The sequence below is a fragment of the Durio zibethinus genome, chromosome 15, assembly GCF_047325235.1.
Source record: "Durio zibethinus cultivar Kanyao isolate XHJ-2024 chromosome 15, ASM4732523v1, whole genome shotgun sequence".
NCBI classification, from domain to species: Eukaryota; Viridiplantae; Streptophyta; class Magnoliopsida; order Malvales; family Malvaceae; genus Durio; species Durio zibethinus.
Window position 1 is genome coordinate 24,487,268 of NC_143176.1, and position 21,279 is coordinate 24,508,546.

At 40.3% G+C, this 21,279-nt stretch overlaps 1 non-coding gene and 6 pseudogenes across 1 annotated transcript; all 7 read right to left on the minus strand.

Annotated features, from left to right (window-relative positions):
• Positions 1-14: 14 nt before the first annotated feature.
• Positions 15-168, minus strand: LOC149514856 (5.8S ribosomal RNA; annotated as a pseudogene).
• Positions 169-466: 298 nt separating this feature from the next.
• On the minus strand, positions 467-1,131 carry LOC149514857 (18S ribosomal RNA; annotated as a pseudogene; the record flags this gene model as incomplete).
• A 703-nt stretch (positions 1,132-1,834) lies between these two features.
• On the minus strand, positions 1,835-3,465 carry LOC149514858 (18S ribosomal RNA; annotated as a pseudogene).
• A 4,626-nt stretch (positions 3,466-8,091) lies between these two features.
• On the minus strand, positions 8,092-9,498 carry LOC149514859 (25S ribosomal RNA; annotated as a pseudogene).
• Position 9,499: 1 nt separating this feature from the next.
• Positions 9,500-16,176, minus strand: LOC149514860 (25S ribosomal RNA; annotated as a pseudogene).
• A 255-nt stretch (positions 16,177-16,431) lies between these two features.
• On the minus strand, positions 16,432-16,587 carry LOC149514861 (5.8S ribosomal RNA). Its single transcript, XR_016328418.1, has one exon. It is a non-coding gene; the product is annotated as a 5.8S ribosomal RNA (ribosomal RNA).
• Positions 16,588-16,890: 303 nt separating this feature from the next.
• LOC149514862 (18S ribosomal RNA) lies at positions 16,891-18,692 on the minus strand (annotated as a pseudogene).
• Between the last annotated feature and the right edge of the window lie 2,587 nt (positions 18,693-21,279).

Consider the following 21,279-nt stretch of genomic DNA (forward strand, 5'->3'; position numbering starts at 1 on the left):
GGGGAGACGATGCATGACACCCAGGTAAACATGCCCTCAGTCTAATGGCTTGGGCGCAACTTGTGTTCAAAGACTTGATGGTTTACAAGATTCTGCAATTAACACCAGGTATCACATTTTGTTACATTTTTCATCAATGTAAAAACTTAGATATCCATTGCTGATGTCGTTTTGGTTTTTTAGGACAAAAGGAGTCACGGTGTCACCTGCGCACATATTATGAATAGGATGTTGATGGCACATGCTCTCTTTTTTTGTTTTAATTTCATGGTGCGATTCATGCTAGAGGTTTGTTATTTAGCTACAAGTGATGATACTGATCATTTCACCTGCTAGGAGGCTAAACAAATCAATCGTCATGCATGCCCAGGGTCAAAAGGGGCTCAAGGCACAAAGGCATCCTCGCCTCCTTAGTGTTTTGTTAACGCATTTGTGGTTGCTCATTGAGTAAGTTTATACAATGATCTTTCCACAGGTTCACCTAAAGAAACCTTGTTATGACTTCTCCTTCCTCTAAATGATAAGGTTCAGTAGACTTCTTATAACATCATGAGCAATGAACCATCCACATTGCCACGATCCAAACACTTCACGAAACCATTCAATTAGTAAGAGTGATGGGTGATGTGTACAAAGGGTAAGGACATAGTCAACGTGAGCTAGTGACTCACGCTTACTAGGAATTCCTTGTTCAAGACCAACAATTACAATGATCTATCCCCATCATGATGAAATTTTAAAGATTACCTCTTGTTGAATACATCAGTCTAGCGTTCATGCAGCCCAGAACATCTAAGGGCATCACAAACCTATTATTGCCTCAAACTTCCTTGGCCTAAGTGGCCATAGTCATTCTGAAAAGCTATCCATAAAGGATCACCTCTGTGTAGCTAGTTAGCAAGTTGAGGTCTTGTTCATTAATGGAATTAACAAGACAAATCACTCTACCAACTAAGAATGGCCATGCAACACCACCCATAAAATTAAGAAAGATCTTTCGATCTATCAATCCTTGCTATGTATGGACCTAGTAAGTTTCCTTGTGTTAAGTCAAATTAAGCTACAAGCTCCATTCTTGGTGGTGCCCTTCCATCATTTCCTTTAAGTTTCAACCTTGCGACCATGCTCCCTTCGAAACCCAAAGACTTTGATTTCTCATAAAGTGTCGGCAGAGTCCTAAAAGTAACATCCATCGATCCATAGTCAGCATCATTTATGGTTGACACTGGGACGGTATTCGATCATCTTCAAGCTCTCAACTTTCATTCTTGATTAATGAAAACATCATTGGCAAATGCTTTCATAGCTGTTCATCTTTCATAAATCCAAAAATTTCATCTCTGACTATGAAATATGAATGCCCCTGACTGTCCCTATTAATCATTACTCTGATCTCAAAGGCCAACACAATAGGATTGAAATCCTATTATGTTACCCTATGCTAATGTATACAAGTGTGGGCTTACTTGAGCACTTTGATTTTTTCAAAGTAACAGCACCAAAGGAATGACCCAGTCAAATAAGGCCAAGATCACATTATTGATAATAGGGATGAGTAAATCATTGCTCATCGTGAGGCAAGTTAGATGACCCAACCCTAGTTCCAACTATGAGCTTTTTAACTACAGCAACTTAAATATACACTATTGGAGCTAGAATTACCATAGCTGCTAGCACTAGACTTACCTTCTAATGAATCCTCACTAAGGGATTTAGATTATACTCATTCTAATTGCCAAACTCATAGAGCCTAGTATTGTTATTTATTGTCACTACCTTCCTATTTTCAAACACTTTACTAGAACATTCAATTGGTAGAAGCAACAAGCAATGTGTATAAAGGGTAGGGATATAGTCAATGTAAGGTGATGACTCATGCTCACTAGAAATTCGTCATTAGAGACCAACATTTAGAATGATCTATCCCCATCATAATTAAATTTCAAAGATTACCTAGCTTGTTGGCCAATGCTATGGACTCGTTGAATACATCAATTAGCACACATGTGGCTTGGAACATCTAAGGGCATTGTAGACCTATTATTGCCTCAAACTTTCTTGGCCTAAGTGACCATAGTCCCTCTAAGAAGCTAGCCATGAAGAATCACCTCTATGTAGCTAGTTAGCAAGCTGTGATCTCATTTGTTAATAGAATTAACTAGACAAATTGCTCTACCAACTAAGAATGGCCATACACCACCACCAATAGAGTCAAGAAAGAGCTCTTGGTCTATCAATCCTTAGTATGTCTAGACCTAGTAAGTTTCCTCATGTTGAGTAAAATTAAACTGTAGGCTCCACTCTTGGTGGTGTCCTTCCATTAATCCTTTTAAGTTTCAAACTCATAACCATACTCTCTCTAAAACCCAAAGAGTTTGATTCTCATAAGGTGCTAGCGTAGTTCTAAAAGTAATATCTGCCAATCCCTGGTCAACATCATTTATGGTCGAGATTAGGATAGTATCTGATCATTTTTGAGCCCCTAACTTTCATTCTTGATTGATGAAAACATCCTTGGTAAATGCTTTCATAGTTGTTCATCTTTCTTAAATTCAATAATTTCACCTCTAACTATGAAATATGAATGCCCTTGATTGTCTTTATTAATCATTACTTTAATCCCGAAGGTCAACACAATAGGATCAAAATCCTATGATGTTATCCATACTAATGTATACAAGTGTAGGCCTAGTTTGAGCACTCTAATTTCTTCAAAGTAATAGTGCCAGATGAATAACCTTGCCAATTAAGGTTAGGAGTGCATCACCGATAGTAGGGACAAGTATATCAATGCTTACTGTGAGGCAGACCAAATAACCTAACCTTAGTTTTAACTACTAGCTTTTTAATTGCAACAACTTAAATAAATGCTATTGGAGATAGAATTACTGTGGCTACTAGCACTAGACTTACCCTCTAATTGATCATTATTAAGGGATTTAGATTGCACTCATTCTAGCTACCAAACTCATAAATCCTAATATTGTTATTTATTATCACTACCTTTCCATGTTAGGATTAGGTAATTTATGCACCTGCTACTTTTTTTGGATGTGGTAGCCATTTCTCAGGCTCTCTCTCTATTATTGAACCCTGATTCTTTATCACCTATCACCACCATAGTAGGCCACTATCCTACCATTGAAAGTTGATAGGGCAAAATTTTGAATGATGCATCATTGGCACAAAGGCCATGCGATTTATCAAGTTATCATGAATTATCAAAGCAATAGGCAAAGCTTGCTTCGACCTTTTATCTAATAAATGCATCCTTTTCAAAAGTTAAGGTTTGTTGCACATATTAGCTATAGAATTACTATAGTTATTCGAGTAATAGATACCATCAAACAAACTATAATTGATTTAATGAGCCATTCACAATTACACAATCTGAATTAGTTCATAGTTTCACATGCATGGCTTAATCTTTGAGACAAGCATATTACTACTTGCCAAATCAACTAGGTAGCATTCTTTCAAGATATTGGCACTGCATGGGCCTTAACACACCAATTTTGTAGTGGAAAGAGCCAACATAGAGCATAAGCATCATGCATGTCAAGCACGTAAAATGCATAGCATCGAATGAATAGGGGCCAAGAGCCTGTGCCCACAAAACATTCCATATCTAAGAGCACGATTGAACACCAGTGCACTAATGTGGCCACGAAGGTTTAGGAGGCACGCTTAGGACATGGGGCATAATTAAGGTTTGACCCATAGCCCTTAAGGACACAAGATGGATGAAGGATTGAAAGACATCATGTTTCTATTGATTTAGGTATGTAGTATAAGATCCTAATTGTGTCCCCAAGGTATGATGACCACATGAGGGGAGATTGAAGAGGATAATAGGTCGACAGTTTTATGCATCGAGCATGAAGCCTACCTACATGCACAACCATAGCACCACTCATATGCCCATTACGTACAAGTGGTAGCATCCATGCACATCGATCCAAAACTTCTTCTAAAAAAATTTTTAAAAAATCTTGGACTATGAAAACTTTTAAAAATCATGAAAAATAAAAAGCAAGTCATCATGCCATGAAACTTCACAAGAAGGCTTAGGGGACCGTTATATGAATTTACAAGCCATAAAAATGGCATTGGCATGGCAAAAATGTAAAGATGCGCATGAACCCACCTATTGCTAGGTCATGCACAAGGTGCATAGCTCGAGACTAGGGTACCCATGCATGGTGCATAGCTCAACATGTGCAGTCAGTGCTCGAGGGAACTATCTATACCAAGGGCTAGCATGTGCCGATGGTATTCAAAACATGTGTCGATGGTGGTTGAAGCATGTGTCGAGACCAAGGGCCAACATGTCCTAATGACAGTCAAGGCATTTGCATGTGTCATGGTCCATATACTAGTCCAAGCGTAGAGGTTCTCTTTGAGTCAAAGAGTAGTTCCAGCTCTAGCAGAACAGGGTCTGACAACCAGGGAGACTAGGCCTGAAGGCATACTAGAGGTCCAAGTCACGAGTAACTAGCCTAGAATAGTGGTACAGGTAATTATCAAGACTCTAGTGGCTCAAGCCCAGTGTTCAAGTTTGATAGAATTGAGCCAAGCCTAGGTATGAGTGTTGGTGAGCATTATATGAATTTACAAGCCATAAAAATGGCATTGGCATGATAGCAATATGAAGATGTGCTTGAACCCACCTACTACCCAGTCATGGTGCGCATGGTGCATGGCTTAGGCCTAGGATAACTACGTTTGGTGCACAACCTAGCATGTACTAATGGTGTTCGATGGAACTACCTGCATAAAGGGCCAACATATGTGGATGGTGGTTAAAGCATATGCCAAGACTAAGGGCCAACATCTCCTGATGGTATTTGAAGTATGTCCATGTACCATGGACAACAAGCTATCTAGGCCTAAGGGTCTTTTTAAGTTAAAGATTAGTTCTAGTTCTAGCAGGATAGAGTTGATAGCCAAAGGGACTAGGACTTAAGGCATACTAGAGGTCTAGGTCATAGGAAACTAGCCCAAAATAGTAGTATGGGTAGTGATCAAGACTTAAATAGCTCAAGCATAATGTTCAAGTTCAACAAAATTAAGCCAAGCCTAGATGCGGGTACTAGTGAGCATTATATAAATTTACAAGCTATAAAAATGGTATTGGCATGGTAGAAATATAAAGATGTGTCGAACCCACCTATTGTCTGGTCTAGGTGCACACGGTGCGCAATCCGAGCCCAAGATACCCATGCTTGGAATACAGCCCAGCATATGCTGATAGTGTTTGAGGAAACTACCCACATAAAAGGCTAGCATGTGCCAATGGCAGTCAAACCTTATGCGGAGACCAAGGCCAACATGTCTCGATGGTGGTCGAGGCTAATGCATGCATCATAGTCCATAAACTAGTCCATGCCCAAAGGTTCTCTTTGAGTCAAGAAACAGTTCTAGGTCAAGTGGGAAAGGTTTGATTGCTAGGGGGACTAGGCCTTAAGGCCTAATGGAGGCCCAGGTCATAGGGAAATAGCCTAAAATCGTGGTATGAACAGTGATCAAGACTTCAGAGGCTCAAGCACGGTGTTCAGCTTTGGCATAATTGACTAGGACCAAGTGCGGGCATTAGTAAGCATTTATGTGAATTTATAGGCTATAAAAATGGCATTGGCATGGCAAAAATATGATGTGCTTAAACCTACCTACTATACAATCGTGGTGTGCATTATGCACGGCTCAAGCCTAGGATACTCACGTGTGGTGTGCAGCGTAGCATATATCAATGATGATTGATGGAACTACCTACACAAAGGGTAAACATGTGCTGATGGTGGTTGAAGCATGTGCTAAGACAACATGTCCTGATGGTTGTCAAGAATAGGCTTATGTCAGAGTCTGCAAGCTGGTCCAAGCCCTGGGGTTCTCTCTGAGTCAATGAATAGTTCTAGTTCTAGCAAGATAGGGCTTGAATGGCAAGGGGACAAGCTTTAAGGCCTACTTGGGGCCCAAGTTATGGGGAACTAGCTTAAAATAGTGGTATAAATAGTGATCAAGACTCCAAAGGCTTAGGTATGGTGTTCAGGTTTGGCAGAATTGAACCAGGCCTAGGTGCTGGCACCAGTGAGGCCTTATATGAATTTACAAGCCATAAAAATGGCATTGACATGATAGAAATATGAAGATATGCCTAAACCCACCTATTACCAGTCATGGTGTGCACGGTACATGGCCCGAGCCCAAGATACTCATGCTTGGTGTATGACCTAGCATATGCCAATAGTGGTTTAAACATGTGCTGAGACCAAGGGCGAACATGTTTCAATGGCATTCGAGGCATATGCATGTTCCATGGTCGACAAATTGGTCTAAGCCCATAGGTTTTTTTTTAGTCAAAGAGCTATTCTAGTTCAAGTGGGACACAGTTTGACAGCTTAGGGGACCATGCCTTGAGGCATACTAGAAGTCTAGGTCATGGGGAACTAGCCTAAAATAATGGTATAGGCAATGATCAAGACTCCAGCGGCTCAGGCACGATGTTTAGGTTTGGCGAAATTGAGCCAAACCTAGGTGCGGGCACTGGTGAGCATTATATGAATTTACAAGCCATAAAAATGGCATTGACAGAGTAGAAATATGAAGATGTGCCTGAACCTACCTACTGCCTGATCATGGTGCGCATAGTGCACAGTTCGAGCCTAGGATGCCTATGCTTGGTGCACATTCTAGCATGTGCCAATGGTGTTCAAAGGAGCTACCCACACAAAGGGCCAGCATGTGCTGATGGTGATCGAATCAGGTGTGAAGACCATGGTTCAACATGTCCCAATAGTGGTTGAGGCATGTACATGTGTTACCCGTAAGCTAGTTTAAGCTTAAGGGTCCTCTCTAAGTCAATGAGTAGTATTAGTTATAGTAAGAAATGGTTTGATTGCCAGGTGGACTAGGCCTTGAGGCCTACTAGAGGCCGAAACCATAGGGAATTAGCCCAGAATAGTGGTATAAACAGTGATCAAAACTTAAGAGTCATAAACATGATGTTTAGGTTAGGCAAAATTGAGCCAAGCATAGGTGTAGGCCTTAGTGAGCGCTTATGTGAATTTACAGAACATAAAAATGGCATTCGCATTGCAAAAATATGAAGATAGGGCTAAACCCACCTATTGCCTGATCATGGTGCGCATTGTGCGTAGCCCAAGGCCAGGATACTCGTATATGGTGCATGGCCTAGCATGTGTTGATGGTGTTTGAGGAAACTACCCACATAAAGGGCTAGCATGTGCTGATGGTGGTTGAAGCATGTATAGAGACCAAGGGCTAACATGTCTTGATGGTGATTGAGGCATGTGCTTGTGTCACAATTTGCAAGCTAGTCTAAGCCCATTGGTTCTCTCTGAGTTAAGGAACAGTTCCTATTCTAGCAATAAAGGGTTTGATTGCCAGGTGGACTAGGCCTTAAGGCCTATTAGAGGCCCAGGTCATAAGGCACTAGCCTAAAACAATGGTATAGGCAGTGATCAAGACTTTAGAGGCTTAGGCACAATGTTCAAGTTTAGTGGAATTAAGCTAAGCCCAAGTATGGGTGCTAGTGAGCACTTAGATGAATTGACAAGCCATAAAAATGGCATTAGCATGGAAGAAAAATTAAGATGTGCCATAACCCTCCTACTTTCCAACCATGGTGTGCAAGGTGAGCCGTCTAAGCCTAGGATACCTATACGTGGTGTACGGCTTGACATATGCCAATAGTGTTTGAGGGAACTACCCACATAAAGGACTAGCATGTGTCGATGTTGGTCAAAGCATGTGCTAAGACCAAGGGCCAACATGTCCCAAAAGTGGTCGAGGCATGTGCATGTGTCACAGTCCACTAGCTGGTCCAAGCCTAGGAGTTCTCTCTAAGTCAGAGAGCATTCTAGTAAGACAGGGTCCAACTACCAAAGCGACCAGACCTTAAGGCTACTGAAAGCCCAGATCATGGGGAACTATCCTAAAACAATGGTACGGATAGTGATCAAGACACCAAAGTCTTAGGCACATTGTTTAGTTTTAACAAAATTAAGCCAGGCCTAGGTGCAAGTGCTAGTGAGTGCTTATATGAATTTAGAAGTCATAAAAATGGCATTGGCACAATAGATGTGCCTGAACCCACCTACTACCAGGTCATGGGGTGCATGGTGTGCAACCCAGCATGTGTTGATGGTGTTCAAGGTAACTACTCACACAAAGGGCTAGCATGTGCCCCTATGATGGGTCGACAATTGAGTAATGGGCACGTGTGTCACTTCTAGCTTAGATTTTGACTTAGAGTCATTCAGTCATAATTCAATGCATGGTAGCTTTGTGCCACTAGCTCTTCAACCAAGCACAATGACCAATTGTGTAAATCAATGGTTCCCCCCATGCTAGGTTGAATTACTAGCACAATTAGTAGGGTAAAATTAACTTGCCTCATGACAGTCTGAACCCAGCTCACATTCTCTAGTGGTGGGTGAACAATCCAACACTTGGTGAATTCTACTTCACAATGATAGGAATAGCCGACATCAAAGGATCAAAAAGTAACATCGCTATAAATGCTTGGCTGCCACAAGCTAGTTGTCCCTATGGTAACTTTTTTTACACCTCTAGCTTCAAATTCTGAAGGTCTAAAGGATCTATAATCCACACTTTCATGGTTCATTTTTGTACTAGAAATCAAAATCAAACGAGCCTTTACCTTTTTGTCCCATGTGAGATTTTTGTTCTTGTTGAGCTCATCTTAGGACACCTTTGTTATCTTTTAACAGATGTGCTACCCTAGCCAAAATCCCCACTTGACAATGTCTTATGCCCAGATTGATTAACCAAGGCCAGCCTTGGGTCTAAAAGAATGGGTCATGCCTCACCTCTAATTCATTGAATAAGTAAAATAACATTAAAAGTAGTGGTATTTCAATTTCACTTGAAGCCTTCCATTTATCCTACACCAATTAAGTAATTTCCCAAAGTCAAACTACAGTCAAGCTCAACAAGGTTTTCTTTCCCTACTGTTTATTCCAAGCCTATTCCCTTGGCTATGGTTTTAATGGATAGTAGACAAGGATAGTGGGAATCTCATTAATCCATTCATGTGAAACACTAATTAGATGATAAGGCATTTGGCTACATTAAAAGGATTATAGTTACTCTTGTCATTTACCCATGCTTGTTTGAATTTCTTCACTTTGACATTTAGAACACTGGGTAGAAACCACATTACGTGAGCATATGCAAAAACCATTGCATTAATTTGTTTTAATTAAATAGTTGGATTCCTTTTGTCTATACTAATTCTAATTTGATTGCTCTCGCCTAGGGAAGGCCCCCGAGGGAGTAATTCTTAGTCCCTTTCACCTGCACATGGTAACCTACTCTCACCATGGGAGTAGATTAAGCAATGTATCAGTAGCTAACAGGTTTGAGATTAGGACCATCATGCCCAACCCTTAGAGCCATTCCTTTTCCCAAGGTTATGGATCCATTTTGCGACTTCGCTTGCCTATATTGTTCCATTGACTAGAAGCTATTCACCTTAGAGACCTGATGTAGTTATAAGTACGACTAGGCATGGATGGCACTTGGTCCTCTAGATGTTCAAGGGCCACCAAGGGCACACTTGACACCATAAGATGTGTGGTGCTCTTTTGGTTGTTGGACCCTACCTCCAACTAAGCCATTTCCAGGGTAGGCAAGCCATTAAACAAAAAAGATAACTATTCTTAAGGCCCTCATCAACTTCTTTAAACTCCTTAATGTTGTCGTTAGCTATTGCATCCTGATTAAGGAATTTTAACCTAAATCCCTTTTGAAACTCATGCTAGACATGCTATCAGACAAGCTTTCCCTTTCTCTTAGGATCGACTAACCCATGTGTAAGTACTATTCATATGGTACCTTTCCCTTCTTCGACCTTCAAAGTTCTCATTTGAATATTGGCTGCTACCACCAAGATCTGCACCGATGGTCACTCCACCTAGGTTCACACCTTAGGTTTTATGGTGATTACTGTGTCCTCCTACTCATCGAGGCTTGGCCCTTACCCCAACAGTTGGGTATAGGTCGCGTGCTAAAACGCCATCTATTTTTTGGGTTAGTTGATTCGGTAGGTGGCTTGTTTCACATTCCTTAATGGATTTTGACTTCCATGACCACCATCCTACTGTCTTAATCGACCAACACCTTTTATGGGTTTTAGGTTAAAGCATAATTGGGCACCATAACTTGGCTTCCAGTTCATCTCATATCACCAATTCTGCTTACCAAAAATGGCCTACTTAGAGCTCTCAATTCTGTGGCATGGCTAAACAAAGCAACCACGCTATCATGAGCCAATGTTGTATAGGGCCATGACCAGGCATAGGATGTCATGAGCCACCCATGTATAAGGCCATGATTGAGTAGAGGTTTCAAGGTGGAGGGTAAATCTCATGGGATAGGAAAAATTGTCCCTATTTCAAACTTTGTAATGGTTCATGGTAGCATAGGTGTAAAATCTCTTTAGCTTTTTAGAGGGGTGAGCAGTCGACGTATTGTTAGGCTATCTCACTAGCTAAGGTATGTGCTAGACCACCCCTTTAGGGCTACCCTTTTGAACTTGATGATGGTGGGAAGACTCAATGCTCTTTTTGTACTTATTATACTATTCTTGATATTAATAAAAAAAAAAATTTCTTATGAGAACACTAGGGGTTACCTTGGTGTGCTCCCATTATGCGTCGATATATTGTTGTGTATTCTTGAGGTTAACTTGAGATTAACACATAATCCATGGATGCCAAGCTATAGTGGTGTTCAAAATTTGTAAGTAATGAATGCCCTATTAAAACTTGGGTAAATCTTAAGCAAGAGTTGAAAAATGAGTTCTTCCCTGAGAATGTAGAGTATATGGCCCAAATGATGCTTCCAAAATTAATCTAAACAAGAATAATGTGAGAGTTTGTAATGGGTTTTTCTACCTTGATGGGGGACATTAGAGACAAGTCTAAAAAATACAAGATGTTCTAATTCCTTGAGGGCCTCAAACCTTGGGCTAGGATGGAATTACAAAGATAAAAGGTGCAAGATGTGGCCACGACCATGGCTGCCACCAAACATTTTAATGACTATAACAATGACCCCTTAAAATGAAAGAACCCTCTATCAGGTGGCAATAATTCCAACTTTGGGAATGGTAGAAAAATGGTCAAAGTAGATAGACTTTTCAATGAAGGATTAGATAAGATGCCTTCTAGTTGAGACAATACCCAACCTAAGGTAAACAATGTATCGAATTTCAATCTGAAGCAATTGCTAGCTTGTTTCTTATGCAAAGGGTCACATCAGGTGGCCAAATGCCCACATAGAAGTGCCTTTAATGCTTTGAGAGCCTCCTTTTAAGAGTCCTCCAAAGTAGTCAAAACTGTTGAAGAAGTTAAATAGGAGCCATCAAGGATGGGCTCAATATGGTTCCTTAATACCTTTTGTACCCAACTAAACATAATAAAGAAAGAATCTGTGAGAGGTTCGATGTATGTGGACGTAGTACTCAATGGTAAAACCATAAAAACCATGGTAGATATAGGTGCAATTGATACATTCATTACACCAGAGAAAGCAAAAAGGGTGGTCTCTAGGTTAATAAACACCGTGGGCAATGAAAGTGGTTAACTCATCAGCCTTTGTGATCAATGGAAGCTCCAAGAGTGTGATGACCAAGTTAGGGCCATGTGATGAAAATGTAGACTTCATGATTTCCCTCATGGATGACTTTGATGTTGTCTAGGATTGGGCTTCATGATGTTGGCTCAGGCAATCCCAATCCCTACTGCTAGTTGTTTATTGTTCTTGGGGGAAAGCTTCTGTGTTATGTCAGCCATAATCCTCCATAAGAGTAGGAAGAAAATGATTTCAACATTACAATTCAAGAAATGAGTAAAGATAATGGAGCCTTCTTACGTGGCTATGCCAATTTACAGAGATGGGATTAATGAGAGTTTGTGGTTATGTATGGACTATAGGGCATTGGACAAAGTCACTATGAGAAACAAATATCTTATTCCTCTTATTGCAGATTTGTTTGATCAACTAAGCTAGGCCAAGTGCTTCTCCAAATTGGACTTGAGATCTGGCTATCATCAAGTTGGAATTGCTAAAAGAGATGAGCTAAAAACCACTTGTGTAACGCAGTATGGTGCATTTGAATTTCTTGTTATGCTTTTTGGATTGACTAATGCCCTTGCCATATTTTGTACCTTGATGAATCAAGTGTTCCACGACTATCTTGACAAGTTTGTGGTCATCTATTTAGATGACATATTGGTCTATAGTTCTACCTTGGAAGAGCACCAAGAGCACCCACATCTTATGTTTCAAATACTACAAGACCATCAATTGTATGTTAAAAGATAAAAAAGTGCATTTGCTCAAACATGAATTCACTTCTTAGGCTATAATGTTGAACAAGGCCACATTCGAATGGACATGGAAAAAGTTAAGGTTATCAAGGATTGGGCAACACCAAAGAATGTTAGGTGAACTCCACTCATTTTTGGGGTTAGCCAACTATTATAAAAGATTTGTGGAAGGATACTCTCGTAGAATCATGGCTCTCATGGAGCTATTGAAAAAAGAGCATAAATGGTGTTGGACAAGTGAATGTTAAGAGGCTTTTAAGGGCCTTAAGAAAGCAATGATGAAGGACCTTGTCTTAACTCTCTTTTACATTAGGAAGCCTTTTGAAGTTCAAACAAATGCATCTAATTTCGCTATTGGGGGAGTGCTTTTACAAGAATGGCACCCTATAGCATTTGAAAGTCAAAAGTTAAGTGAAGCTAAAATGTAATAAATGGCTCAAAAGAAAGAACTTCTAATGGTAATCCATTGTTTGAAACCATGGTGGCATTATTTGTTAGGTTCACAATTCGTAGTTAAGATAGACAATGCAACGGTTAGTCATTTTCTCACCCAACTGGGGCTCATGGCTAAGTAAGCTAGATGGTAGAGTTTCTAGCCAAATTTGAATTTTTTTTTAGCACACAACTGGAATAACCAATCAAGTGATAGATGCATTGAATAGATAGGCAAAGCTGGCTACCATTAGGAGAATTGCCCTAATGGTAGCTAGTAAAGTCACAACAGATATTCGCAAGCTAATTAAAGATAATCTGAAGAAAGACCCACAGGCCAGTGACATCCTAGAGTTAGTAGAAAAAGGGAAGTCCAAGTACTTTTGGCAAGAAAATGGGGTCTTATTGACAAAAGGTCCTTGGTTGTTTGTACCAAAAGTAGGAGGTCTAAGATAGATGCTAGGGAATGCCATGATACACCATGGGCGGGTCACCCTAGTTGGCAATGTACTTTGGCGTTACTGAAACAAAGTTATTATTGGCCTTACATATGGCAAGATGTGATAGACTATACGAAGACTTGCCTCATTTGCTAACACGACAAAGTTGAAAAAAAGAAATCGATAGGCATACTTGAACCATTACTTATGCCCACAAGACCTTAGATAAGTTTCTCCCTTGACTTCATATTGGGCCTTCCTAATGTTGGTGATCTTGTGTCTATTCTAGTAGTGATTGACCATTTCTCTAAATATGCTACATGATTCTCACCCAAAAGTATAACATCATGGAAGATATGGCTTGAATAATATTTAAACATGTAATCAAGTATTAAGGCCTTTCTTAAAACATTGTTAGTGATAGGGATCCAAGATTCACTAGGTCATTCTCAAGAGAATTTTTCCAGATCTTGGTATCTCAGCTCAACATCTTTTCAAGTTATCTCTTGCAAGCTAATGGTCAAACTAAATGATTTAATGGGTTACTGGATGAGTACTTAAGACACTTTGTTCAAGCTAATAAAAAAAATTAGCCTTTATTGTTGGATATAGCTCAACTTTGTTTTAATTCCAACAAGTGTTCTTTCACAAACAAAAGTCCATTTAAAGTGGTCACTGAACAACTACGAAGACCACTACATACATCCCTTGAGCCATATCGAGGCAAGAATCCATGAGCCTTCAACTTTAGCAAAAAATCAATACAAAACATAAAAATTGTGCAAGTAGACTTAGAGAAGGCATCGAACCACATGAAAAAATGGGCAGATAAGGGTTAAAAGGCACAGCAATTCAAAGTTGGTGATCTTGTTCTTGTCAGATTAGTGCCCGAACAAACCAAGTTCCTAAAAAACCAGGATCATAGCTTGAAGCATAAGTATAAGGGTCCAATGAAGATCCTTTCCAAAGTTGGGAATGCCTTTTATAAAATCAACCCACCAAAATGGATGAAGGTGGACCCAGTGTTCCATGTGAACAACTTAAAGCCCTATCATGCAAACTCCATAGATACAAGTTGAGGTGAATCAACTAGAGTTGCCATTACCATGAAGCCACCATCAGAACATCGAGTTAAAGATATTTTAGTTGACAAGGTATCTTGAGTATCTCGAAGAATAGTTCATGAATATTTAGTGGAGTGGGAGAGCTTAGGACTAGAAGAAACTAGTTGGCAGAGAGATCATGTCCTCCAAGCATTCAAGCAAAAGATTGAAGAATTCTATGCCAACAAGTCACTAAGGTCATTGATAAAATAGGTAGGGGAGGATGTCATGAGCCAACCTTGTATTGGGCCACAACCGAGCATAGGATATAATGAGCCACCCATGTATAGGGCCATGACTAAGTAAAGGTGCCAAAAAGGAGGGTAGATCTCATTAGCTTGGAAAAAGTGTCCCCATTTCAAACTTTGTAATGGTTCTTAGTAACATCGGTATAAAATCTCTTAATCTCTTTCGAAGGGTTAAGCAATCGACATATTATTGGGCTACCTCACTGACTAAGGTACATGTTAGATTGCCTATCTAGGGCTACCTCTCTGGCCCCGACGATGGTGGGAAGACTCGATGCTCTTTTTATACTTGTTATACTTTCTTGATATTAATAAAACAATTTTTTTCTTATGAGAACATCGAAGGTTGCCTTGGTGTGCTCCTAATATGGCCTAATATATAGTTATATATTCTTGAGATTAATTTGTGGCTTGTTGGTTGCCTTTTTAGACATCAAACTATCCTTGGCTACTTATAGGGAAGCATCCGTCTAAATGCCATATGGTCTATTGCTTCATTAAGAGAAAGCTTAGCTAGTGACGTATGCCATCTTGCCTATTTAAAGTTTGAGAATAGATGAAGGGCGTTGTCTATCCAATGCCTCTAATTTTTGGCTTTACCCTATAGAACATGCCAAGGGCTCTAATTATCCTAAAGGAAACTTTAGAGGGAACTAGCTATAGATGGTTTGATTAGTCTTTCACCCCTATACCCAAGTCATACAAATGATTTGCACATCATTATCACTGCAGGCCTCCACCAAAGTTTCAGTTGGCTTTGCCTGTTTAGGCATAGTTCACCATCTTTTGGGTTCTAATAGGTAAATCACACCCGAACCCTTCGTAAAAAAGTTCAAGGTCAGTCGGTGGTGCACCCGTGAGAGATCACGGCATCAACTTCCTTGCACCTTATGGGTTTTTTAGCTCATTGATTAGCACACATGTTAGACTCCTTGGTCTATGTTTCAAAATGGGTCAGATGGTAAGACCATAGGCTAATGCCTAGTGCATGCCGGTGTCAAGGCATATCGAGATGATGTGTGCTACATTCCATGATCACGGTAATAACATCTTTATAGGCATATCGAAAGCCTAGGCTTGGGCCACCATCATGACACATGTCGATCCATGCCTTGAGCTGATCAGGGAATTGGTTCTCACTATTCCACATCTGATCAATGCGTATTGTCGACCCTCATCTGCTTCCCTTTCGATAATTTTAAGCACTTTTTGACTCTTTTTTCAAAGTTTTTTTCATCTTTCCCTCATGGTACTTCTTTACTATCAGTCTCTCACCCATATTTAGCTTTGGATAGAATTTACCCCTTGATTAGGGCTGCATTCCCAAACAACCCAACTCATAAACAATGACTAGTGCTATGAAAGGTCCAGGCACAACAGGGCTCTCACCTTCTTGGCACCCCTTTTTAGGGTACTTGGGCCTAGTCTACCATTGAGGAAGCTTCTCCATACTACAATTTGGACACTGAAGGTGTCCAATTCTCAAGCTGGGCTATTCTTAGTTTGTTCACCGCTACTAGAGGAATCTTGGTTAATTTTATTTCCTTCACTTATTGATATGATTAAACTTAGTGGGTAATCTCGCCTAACCTGAGGTCATGATGCGAGCATCAACCAAGTGATACGAGGGATCTAATAGGGTCTGGGTGGACAACAAGTACATGTCATCAAAGATGAGGCACATTAGGGGCTTTACCACTGATGGTCACAGCGCTATCATTGCCAGGGACTCGTTTTTAGGCCAACCATGATCGACAAAATCATAAGAGGCCATCTTCCACCCCCTTCACCTAGAGCTCGATGGGCAGGGGTTTGAGGGGGTGACAGTGCATGACACCCAGGCAAGCGTGCCCTCAGCCTAATGGCTTGGGGCATAACTTCTATTCAAAGATTTGATGGTTCACGAGAGTTTGCAATTCATACCAAGTATTGCATTTCACTACATTCTTCTTTAATGTAAGAGTTGAGATATCCATTGTCGAGAGTCATTTTTGGTTTTTCATGACAAAAAGAGTCACAATGCCGATTATGCACACATCACAAACAAGATGATGATGGTAGATGCATTCTTTTTCATTCTAGTTTTTTGGTACAATTCACACTATGGCTTTGTTATTCAGTCATAGGCAGCAATACCAATCATTTCACCCTTCCGAGAGGTAGAATGAAGTGTCACATCCGTCTGAGGCTAAAAGGGGCTTAGGGCATGAAGGCACCCTCACCCTTTTGGTGTTTTGTTAACGTGTTCATGAGTCATTCATTAAGTGGGTTTTGACAATGATCCTTTAGACAATGATCCTTCTGTATGTTCACCTACTGAAACCTTGTTACGACTTCTCCTTCCTCTAAATGATAAGGTTCAGTGGACTTCTCATGATGTCACAAGTAGTGAATTGTCCATGTCACTGTGATTTGAACACTTCATCAAACCATTTAATCGATAGGAGCAATGGGTGCTGTACAAAGGGTAGGAATGTACTCAACATGAGTTGATGACTTACACTTACTAGGAATTCCTTATTAAAAACCAACAATTATAATGATCTATCCCCATCATGATGAAATTTCAAAGATTACCTAGGTTTATCAGCCAAGGCTATAGACTCTTTGAATACATCAATGTAGCAAGTGTGTGGCCAAAACATCTAAGGGCATCATAGACCTATTACTGCCTCAAACTTTCTTGGCCTAAGTGGCCATAGTCCCTCTAAGAAGCTAGCCACGAAGGATCACCTCTGCATACCTAGTTAGCAGGCTAAGGTCTTGTTCTTTAATGAAGTTAACTAGACAAATCACTTCACCAACTAAGAACGACCATGCACCAGCACCCATAGAATAAAAAAAGAGCTCTCAATCTATCAATCTTTACTATGTCTGGACCTAGTAAGTTTCCCTTTTTTAAGTTAAATTAAGCCACACACTCTACTCTTGGTGATGCCCCTTTGTCAATTCCTTTAAGTTTCAACTTTGCGACCATACTCCCCCGGAACCCAAAGACTTTGATTTCTCATAAGGTGCTGGTGGAGTTCTAAAAGTAATATCCATTGATCCCTAGCCGACATCATTTATGGTTGAGACTAGGATAGTATTTGATCATCTTTGAGCCCTAACTTTCATTATTGATTAATGACAACATCCTTGGCAAATTCTTTTATAGTTGTTCATCTTTCATAAATCCAAAAATTTCACCTCTAACTATGAAATTTGAATGCCTCTAATTGTCCTTGTTAATCATTACTCCTATCTCGAAGGCTAACACATTAAGACTGAAATCCTATGATGTTATCCCATGCTAATGTATACAAGCACAAGCCCACTTTGAGCACTCTAATTTCTTCAAAGTAACAATGTTAGAGGAACGACTTGGCCAATTAAAGCTAGGAGTGCCTCACCAGTAGTAGGGAAGAGTAGCTTGGTGCTCACTATGAGGTAGACTAGATGACCTAATCCTAGTTTCAACTATAAGTTTTTAACTGCAACAACTTAAATATATGCTATTGGAGCTGGAATTACCGTAGCTGCTAGCACTAGACTTACCTTCCAATAGATCCCCATTAAGGGATTTAGATTATACTTATTCCAATTACTAAACTCATAAAGCTTGGTATTGTTATTTATTTTCACTACCTCCCTATGCTAGGATTAGGTAATTTGTGCACCTGCTGCCTTTCTTGGAAGTGGTAGACGTTTTTTAGGCTCCCTCTTTGGAATCGAACCCTAATTCTCCATCACCCATCACTATCATAGTAGGCCATCATCCTACTATCAAAAGTTGATAGGGCAAAATTTTGAATGATGCGTCTCCAACATATAGGCTGTGTAATCTATCGAGTTATCATGAATCATCAGAGTAATGGGCAAAGCCTATGTAGACCTTTTATCTAATGAATGCATCCCTTCCAAAAGTTAGGGCTTGTTGCATATATTAGCTATAGAATTACTATAGCTATCGTAGTAGTAGATACCATCAAATAACCTATAATTGATTTAATAAGCCATTCATAGTTTCACTATCTGAATTAGTTCAAACTTACATAAGCATAGCTTAATCTTCGAGATAAGCAAATGACTACTTAGCAAGATCAATAGCATTCTTTCAGGATGTTGGCACTGTATGGGCCTCAATGCACTGACTGAGTGACGAAGATAGCCAACACAAAGCATAAGCATCATACGTGTCAATCTCGTAAAATGCATAGCAATAGATGTGCAAAGGTCGAGAGCCTATACCCATAAAATATTCCACATCCAATAGCACGATCGAACACTAGTACACCAATGTGGCTATAGAGGTTTGGGTGGCACACTTAGGACACAACACATGATTAAGGTTCAACCCATAGCCCTTAAAGATATAAGAAGAATGATGGATTGCAAGACATCCAGTTACCATCAATTTAAGTATGTAGCATAGGATCCCGATTGCACCCTCAAGGTACAATAACCACATAGAGGGAAATTAAACAGGATGATGGTTGACAATTTGATGCATCAAGTATAAAAACTGCCAACATGCATAATCATAACGTCACTCATATGCCTATTGTATACAAGTGGCAGCATCCATGCACACTAGTCCATAACCCACCTAATCAACTACTCAATAAGTGAAAGAAATAAATGATGTACGAGGCCATGCCATAACCGCTTGGCATGGGAAAAACACAAAGAAGGGCCATAAGGTTGCTTTTGCCATCCAATAAGCAACAATGACATGACACCACTAATGCTTGGTCTAGTCGAGACAGCACACAAAACCTCTGCAGCTACCACCCTAAGGGGATGTTACTTGATTTAGGGATTTGTTCGTAGGGTCTTTGGTAGCATGGGCTACATGCACAGGCTTGGCCAAGCTAAGGCATTTTTATGGTTGATGATAAGGGACCACGGGACTACCAAATACTCAAGACACTTGGCAAGGCCAAGCCAGTGACTACAGCTTCTACTTGCACCACTTTAAGGAGCTATTGCTCAATTTAGAGACTTAGTCTGGGGTTTAGGGAAGCATCAATCGTAGGCATGGGCTTGTGCTCAGCACAATTGAGCCTTTTTTCCATATGCACACTAACCAGTTAAGGCCATGAGCTCCTACAAGTCACCAAAGCAACTAGTTGCTTGATAACATGACCAGAAGGCATGCATGGCTTAGAATTTTCTTTAGGGACATTGCTATGGATGTTCGTAACAACAAGCCTATCATGTACACCTACTCCTTCATGGGAGAAAAAAGGGGACTAGACAATCACCCCTAAAAGGCATGATAGATTTTACGTATATGTTAGCAGTAGACATTAAAGTGTCTATAATGGGGAACTTTTTTCAAACAGACATATCTTGCATGAGGGTTTGTAGGTGTTGATGGTGGTTGAGGCAAGTACCCACACCAAGGCCCAACACGTGCTGATGGTGTTCGAGGCAAGTGTCCATAGCAAGGGCCAGCATTTGTCGATGGTGTTTGAGGTAACTACCTATACCAAAGGCCATTTTCTACCAATACTGATAAGGTATGTGCCTTCACCAAGGGCCAGTACATACCAATGGTGGTCAAGGCAATTGCCCATACCAAAGCTAGCTAGTGCCATTGGTGTTCGAGGTAGGTGCCCTTACCAAAGGCTAGTTTATGCTGATGATGGTCAAGGCAATGTGCCCATACCATGTGCCAGCATATGCTGATAATAGTCGAGGCCTTGGCTAAAGTTTGATTCTAGGCCCTGATGCACATGCTAGGCTTAGGCATGTACTGATGTCATATTTTTTGCCTAGGGCACCATCATCGAAAGATTGTTGAAGAACCTAGTCAATGGCATTGAGGGTTCTAATGATTGAGAAAGGGGGCCAGGGGGTGTGTGCACATGATGTATGATGGGTGCTAGTCCTTAGCCCTTATATTGGCCCCTTATCCCCCAAAGAACCTCAACAACTCACAACCCTTTAAAAAAGCATAAGAGCTTTTACAAGTTTGCAACCAATAGCCATTCAAGTGTCTAAAATGGGGATGCTTTTTTCAAATGGCCATAAAATCTTCTACACTTCGAGTTCTTAGCTAAATTTTTTTATGGATACCTACAAAAATACAAGGATCACGTGTACTAAATTTAGGGCCAAAACTCCTTTTAAAAGAATTTAAAAAAATCCCAAACCATGAAAAATTTTAAAAATCATGAAAAATAAAAAATGAGTCATCTTGCCATGAAACTTCACATGAAAGCATAGGGGACTGTTATATGAATTTACAAGCTATAAAATGGTATTGGAATGGAAAAAATATGAAAATGCGCTTGAACCCAATTATTGCCCAGTCATGGTCTGCATGATGCATAGCCCAGCATGTGCCAATAATATTTGAGGGAATTACCTACCCCAAGAGCCAACATGTGTCTATGGTAATCAAAGCACGTGCCAAGGCCAAGGGCCAACATGTCTTGATAGCAATTAAGGCATGTGCATATGTCACAGTCTGCAAGCTGATCCAAAACCAAGAGTTCTTTTCGAGTAGAGAAACAATTCTAGTTCTAGTAGGACAAGGTCTGAAAGCTAGGGGGACCAAGCCTTGAGGTGTACTAGAGGTCTAGGTCATGGGGAACTAGCCTAGAACAATGGAATAGGTAGTGATCAAGACCCTAGAGGCTTAGGCTTGGTGTTTGGGTTTGACAGAATTAAGCTAGGCCTAGGGGTGTGT